The sequence below is a fragment of the Ornithorhynchus anatinus genome, chromosome 5 (assembly GCF_004115215.2).
Source record: "Ornithorhynchus anatinus isolate Pmale09 chromosome 5, mOrnAna1.pri.v4, whole genome shotgun sequence".
NCBI lineage: Eukaryota > Metazoa > Chordata > Mammalia > Monotremata > Ornithorhynchidae > Ornithorhynchus > Ornithorhynchus anatinus.
Genome location: NC_041732.1, coordinates 77,790,737 through 77,797,423, shown reverse-complemented (window position 1 = coordinate 77,797,423; position 6,687 = coordinate 77,790,737).

Here is a 6,687-nt window from a genome sequence, read left to right as displayed (position 1 = left end):
AAAAATGATCTGGGCAGCAGCGTGAAGGAAGGCCTGGTTAGGGGAGGTCAGCCAGAAGGCTGAAGAAGTGATGAAGCTGAGATATGACAAGAGCCTAGACCTAGGTAGTGACTGGATGGAGACAAAGGGGCAGATCCCGGAAATACTTTGGAGGAAAAACTGACAGGATTTGGCAATGGGCTAAAAGAGAGGGAGATGTTAAGGTTAATGTCGTGGTTGTACCTTGAGGGTGGGAGAGGATGGTGGTGGTGTCCGCTGTAATGGGAAATTTAGTAGGAGGAGCGGATTTGAGAGGGAAGATCAGGAGTTCAGTTTGGGTTAGATTGAGCTTGAGTTAGTAGCAGGGTATTCCCATAGAGATGAACTGGAGACAGGAGGAAATGCATAACTGCAGAAAAAGAGAGGTCAGGCTAAGGTAGATTTGGCTTAGTGGATAGAGCACGGGCCTGGGAGTCAGAAGGCAGGGCTTCTATCCCGGCACTGCCACATATCTGCTGTGTGATCCTGGGCAAGTCACTTCACTTCTCTGGGCCTCAGTTCCCTCATCTGTGAAATGAGGATTAAAACTGTGAGTCCCACGTGCGACAGGGACTGTGTCCAACCTGACTAACTTGTATCTACCCCAGGGCTTAATTAGTGCTTGGCACATAGTAAGTGCTTAACAAATACCATTATTATTATTATTATTATTCCACATAGGAGTGGTAGTTGAAATCTTGGGACTTGTGGAGCTCCCCAAGGGAGAGGAGAAAGGGATCCAGAAAAGAGCTGTTAGGGACCCTAATTAGGGGGTGGGAGGCAGAGAAAGAATTGGGGAGTGAAGGCGAGGGTAAGAGTTACAGGGAGAAGGGATGAATTTGAAGTGACTGAAGTTGGCCTGATGCCTGAATTTCTGCCAACCGTGCTCTGCAGTATGAGAATAGGAAGAGGCTTTGGAGAGGATCCAGGGCTGGAGTTTGTGATTCCGAGACTGACGGAGGGAAAGGGATTGAGGAAGTTGAGTTTGGGAGACAGGGCAGAGTTGAGGATGGGGATTTGTGCAGCAAGAGAGGGAAATTCGGGTAGGGAGTCCCACTGGGGCAGAAATTGTGGTATTATCGTATTTCATTCATCCATTCAATAGTATTTATTGAGCGCTTACTATGTGCAGAGCACTGTACTAAGCGCTTGGAATGAACAAGTCGGCGACAGAGACGGTCCCTGCCATTTGACCGGCTTACAGTCTAATCGGGGGAGACAGGCAGACGAGAACAATGGCAATAAATAGAGTCGAGGGGAAGAACATCTCGTAAAAACAATGGCGACTAAATAGAATCGAGGCGATGTACATTTCATTAACAAAATAAATAGGGTAATGAAAATATATACAGTCGAGCGGACGAGTACAGTGCCGAGGGGATGGGAAGGGAGAGGGGGAGGAGCAGAGGGAAATGGGGGGAAAAGAGGGTTAAGCTGCGAGAGGTGAAGGGGGTGGCGGTAGAGGGAGTAGAGGGAGAAGGGGAGCTCAGTCTGGGAAGGCCTCTTGGAGGAGGTGAGTTTTAAGTAGGGTTTTGAAGAGGGGAGAGAATCGGTTTGGCGGAGGTGAGGAGGGAGGGTGTTCTGGGACCGCGGGAGGATGTGGCCCGGGGGTTGACGCGGGGTAGGCGAGACCGAAGGACGGCGAGGAGGTGGGCGGCGGAGAAGCGGAGCGTGCGGGGTGGGCAGTAGAAAGAGAGAAGGGAGGAGAGGTAGGAAGGGGCAGGGTGATGGAGAGCCTTGAAGCCTAGAGTGAGGAGTTGTAAATACCAGATAATCAGATCCCACACGGGGCTCACAATATAAAGCCAGAGCAGGCACTGATAATGAATCCTCATCTTGCAGCTGAGGGAACTGAGGCACAGAGACATGAAGTGACTTGCCCAAGATCACACAGCAGATTAGTGGCAGAGCCGGGAGCGGTACCCAGGACCTCTGACTTCTCTTTCCATTAGGCTACGCTATTCCCGCTACTTCCCGCTGCTACCAAAATGGCCTGGGTCGTGAGGGGTCCGGAGATGGGAGATCTCCGTGAGGGCGGAGAACCTTTTCAGGGAGTGGGCTGTGGGTAAGAAGGCAAGTCAGTTTGTGGTCTGAATGGCAATTCAGAGTTGGTGAAATTAGAAATGGTACAATGTGGGGTTGATGGGGCATTCACTGTGAGTGGGTGAGACGGCGTGGAGCAAGAGGTCGGGCAGAGTGGAGAAGAGAGGGGAAGCAGGTGCTTGGAAGGTCACTGGCAACATCCGTACGAATAACGCAGCCCCCGAGAATCAGTGTTGGGGAGGAGAGAGGAAAAGCGAGCAAGGTGGCAAAATGGCTCTGAAATTGGAAGTGGGACTGAGAGGCAGTAATAATAATAATACTGATAATGGTATTTGTTAAATGCTTACTATGTGCCAAGCACTGTTCTAAGCACGAGGGCAGATACAAGTAAATCAGGTTGTCCCACGTGGGGCTCACAGTCTTAATCTCCATTTGAGGGAACTGAGGCACAGAGAAGTGAAGTGGCTCGCCCAAGGTCACCCAGCAGACGAGTGGCAGAGCCGGCAGTAGATGACTGTGACTAGAGTGGCCGACAGGGAGCCCCGAGGCCGGTCTTTTTGTCTTCCGGTAACTCCCTGCACAATGCCCTACCTTGGGCTTGATACATCGCTCTGCACCCAGGAGACACACGATAGATAGAGTTGACCGATTGCCCGTCTCTAAGGTTTCACATGGGTCTCCAGCATCTTGGGGCCACAGGCTTTGAGAATCTCTTTAGAATTTCCTTTCTGTAAGGACCTTCTATTCTTTGGCCTGGTCTTGAGACTGACCTCCTCCTCCTCCTCCTCTGCTCTTCGGTTATTCCCCGAGACCAAATCCAGTCAAGGAAAGCATCTTTCCCGCATTCAGGAGCGGAGTGGCAGGTGGCTGGAGCACGGGCCTGGAAGTCAGAAGGACCCGGGGTCTGATCCCGGCTCCGCCACTCGTCCGCTGTGTGACCGTGGGCAAGTCTCTGTGCCTCAGCTACCTCATCTGTAAAATGGGGATTAAGACTGAGGCTGTGGGGCAGGGGCTGGATCCAATCCGATTAACTCGTATCTACCCCAGCACTTAGGAAAGTGCCTGGCTCGTAATAAGCGCTGATGCATTCCATTTTTTCAAAAAAGGTATATTTTGGATTCTCCAGCTGAACACCTGCCAAGTACGGAGATTTTCTCTTTCGGCCTGAATTTGGAAAGTAGCAGTCTGATTCTCTCTCAGTTTTGCAGTAGTAGGATGCTCAGTGATCTAAAGGAGCCATTTAGGGAAAGGCTAAGGACTTTGGTTCGAATCCCAGCTCTGCCACTTGTCAGCTGTGTGACTGTGGGCAAGTCACTTCATTTCTCTGTGCCTCAGATACCTCATCTGTAAAATGGGGATTAAGACTGTGAGCCCCACGTGGGACAACCTGATTACCCTGTATCTACCCCAGGGCTTAGAACAGTGCTCTGCACATAGTAAGCGCTTAACAAATACCAACATTATTATTATTCAGTTTCTCGTGGCAACAGGAACCAACTCACCATGAAATAGATCTAGGCGAGAGCAGGACCAAACAGCTGGATTAACTTGGATGTCCTGGTGACTCTTGTCCCTTGAAAGAAAGGTTTTTTTCCTACTGCCAAAAATGAGGTTAACACTGGAGTTTGTTCATCTTTCTACGGTTCTTCAACTCTGCTGCTCTGGAGCTGTCGAGCCTTACAGAATTGCTCATTTTGGTGGTTTCAACTTGCCGCACTCCTCTAGACTTGTTCCAAACTTCATTCCCATCACTCGATTCCTCTTAACCTGGCTATTGCTTTGTCTGACGAAGACAAGCTACTGGGCTAAAAAAAAAGTTCTCTCAGTTTCTGTCTCCTTCCTGTAGGCTGAGACACTCCAACTAAGTGGGTTTAATACCCGTCGAACCACATCAAAGACCTCCTGCCACACAGGGTGCTCGCCTGGCCTATGCAGAGGTCTTTGTAGAGGTTAAACTTGTTTGGTCTTATGCCGTCGAGTCGTCCCCGCCCCGTAATGTCTCCAGGGACCCATCTCTCCCGGGACGCCCCACCTCCATCTGCAATCGTTCCGGTAGCGGATCCACAAACAGCATCCTTGAAAATGGAGCTTTCCTAACACTTTCGCTCCCAGCTTTCCACTTCAGTCGCCTTTATCGAGCGCTCACTGTGTGCAGAGCGCTGTACTAAGTGCTTGGAAAGTACAATTCAGCAACAGAGAGGATCCCTAGTGCGGTTTGAAGAGGATCCATGATCACTTCAGGGCCGCCAAGGCTCCTCGAGTTTCCTGATTGGGAAGGTGGTGTTACGGTGCCTCAGATTCAATCCACAACCCGATCCAGAAGGCTGATGGGCAGAGCTTCCCGGAATCACTCCAGTTTTTATGTCAGACTGTTGTCTCGTTTTTGTCCGTCTGTCTCCCCCGATTCGACTGTGAGCCCGTCATTGGGCAGGGATTGTCTCTGTTGCCGAATTGTACATTCCAAGAGCTTAGGACAGTGCTGTGCACATAGTAAGCGCTCAATAAATACTATTGAATGAGTGATCAAGCCTCATCACAAGCCGCCATCGCAGGGCTCCCATCTTAGCCCAAGTGGCCTTAGCTGGTGCAAACTGTCTTCTGGTCTGGTGCTATTTTCTCTGCCGATTTGAGGTCCTATGGGGTCAAAGATTTGCTTTTTCCCTTCTGCTCTTCCCCAGTTACTGTCTCAGTCCCAGCAGCGTCTCTAAGTACTCTATTGGATTTTTAAAATTTTCCATGGGAAAGGCCACTCCCGTGGCTAGTCATCTTGATGTTGAAGGTTTCCAGGCTGAACCTCTCTGCCTCTTAATAGACTTTCCAGGTCAGGGCTCCTTTCCCATTCCACTCTCGCCTTTCTTCATCTTGTTGATCCCCATCAAAACCATTTGCAGATGGAGGTGGGGCGTTCTGGGAGAGATGGAGTCACTACGGGTCGGAGACGACTCCACAGCATAAGGCATCACCGGTCACAACTTTCAGCACAGTGTGGCCAGTCAACTAGAAGTCACAGCCACTCCTTTGCACCAGGGCAAGTGAGTTAACTTCTCTGGGCCTCAGTTCCCTCATTTGTTAAAAAAAGGAAAGGCGATTAAATACTTGTTCTCTACCTCCCTGCCCCGCCTTAGGGTGTGAGGCTCATGTGTGGGACAAGGACGGTGTCCGGTCTGTTTAGTCTGTGTCAACTCCAGTGAATAGTACAACGTTAGGTACGTAGTAATCATTTAACAAATACCCCAGTTCTTAGTATTATCTGTTGCCGATGCGCTTAGTCCAGTGCTCTGCACATAGTAAATGCTCAATAAATACTATAGAGAAGCAGCGTGGCTCAGCGGAAAAAGCCCGGGCTTGGGAGTCAGAGGTCATGGGTTCGAATCCCGGCTCCGCCACTTGTCAGCTGTGTGAACTTGGGCAAATCACTTCACTTCTCTGTGCCTCAGTTACCTCATCTGCAAAATGGGGATTAAGACTGTGAGCCCCACGTGGGACAACCTGATTACCCTGTATCTACCCCAGCGCTTAGAACAGTGCTCGGCACATAGTAAGCGCTTAACAAGTACCAACCTTATTATTATTGTCAGCTGTGTGACCTTGGGCAAGTCACTTCACTTCTCTGTGCCCCATCTTTAAAATGGGGATTAAGACTGTGAGCCCCACGTGGGACAACCCGATGACCCTGTATCTACCCCAGCGCTTAGAACAGTGCTCTGCGCATAGTAAGTGCTTAACAAATACCAACATTATTATTCATTCATTCAATAGTATTTATTGAGCGCTTACTATGTGCAGAGCACCGTACTAATCGCTTGGAATGAACAAGTCGGCAACAGATAGAGACAGTCCCTGCTGTTTGACGGGCTTATTATTCTCTGGGCCTCAGTTCCCTCATCTATAAAATGGGAATGAAAACTCTGAACCCCACGTGGGACAACCCGATCACCTTGTATCCCTCCCCCAGCGCTTAGAACAGTGCTTGGCACATAGGAAGCCCTTAACAAATGCCATCATCATCATCATCAAGGGGTGGGGCTGGGATTAGAACCCAGGACCCCTGACTCCCCAGCCCGGGTCCTTGCCACTGAACCACACTGCCCTTTTGCGATTGGGAGATTGGGGTGGGAAGGGGGGGGGCTCCTGTGCAGGCGCTGATTGGTGGGGGGCTGCGGGGGTGGGCCTGGGGGGGGGCTGCTGTACGGGCGTTGATTGGTGGGGGGCTGCATGGGGGGCCCTGGGGAGGAGGGGGGCTCCTGTGTGGGCGCTGATTGGTGGGGGGCTGCGGGGGAGGGGGCCGGGGGAGGGGGCTCTTTTGCGGGCGCTGTTTGGTGGGGTGCTCGGGGGGGGGTCTAAGGGGGGAGTCCGGGGAGGGGTGGGCTCCTGTGCGGGCGCTGATTGGTGGGGGGCTGAGGGGGGTCGGGGGGTGCTCTTGTGCGGGTGCTGATTGGTGGGGGGCTGAGGGGGGTTGGGGGGGCCCGGGGTGGGGGGCTGCTGTGCTTGCGCTGATTGATTGGTGGGGGACTGGGGGGGGCCCGGAGGAGGGGGGAGCTGCCGTGCGGGCGCTGATTGGTGGGGGGCTGGGGGGGTCCCGGGGGAGGGGGGGGCTGCTGTGCGGGTGCTGATTGGTGGGGGGCT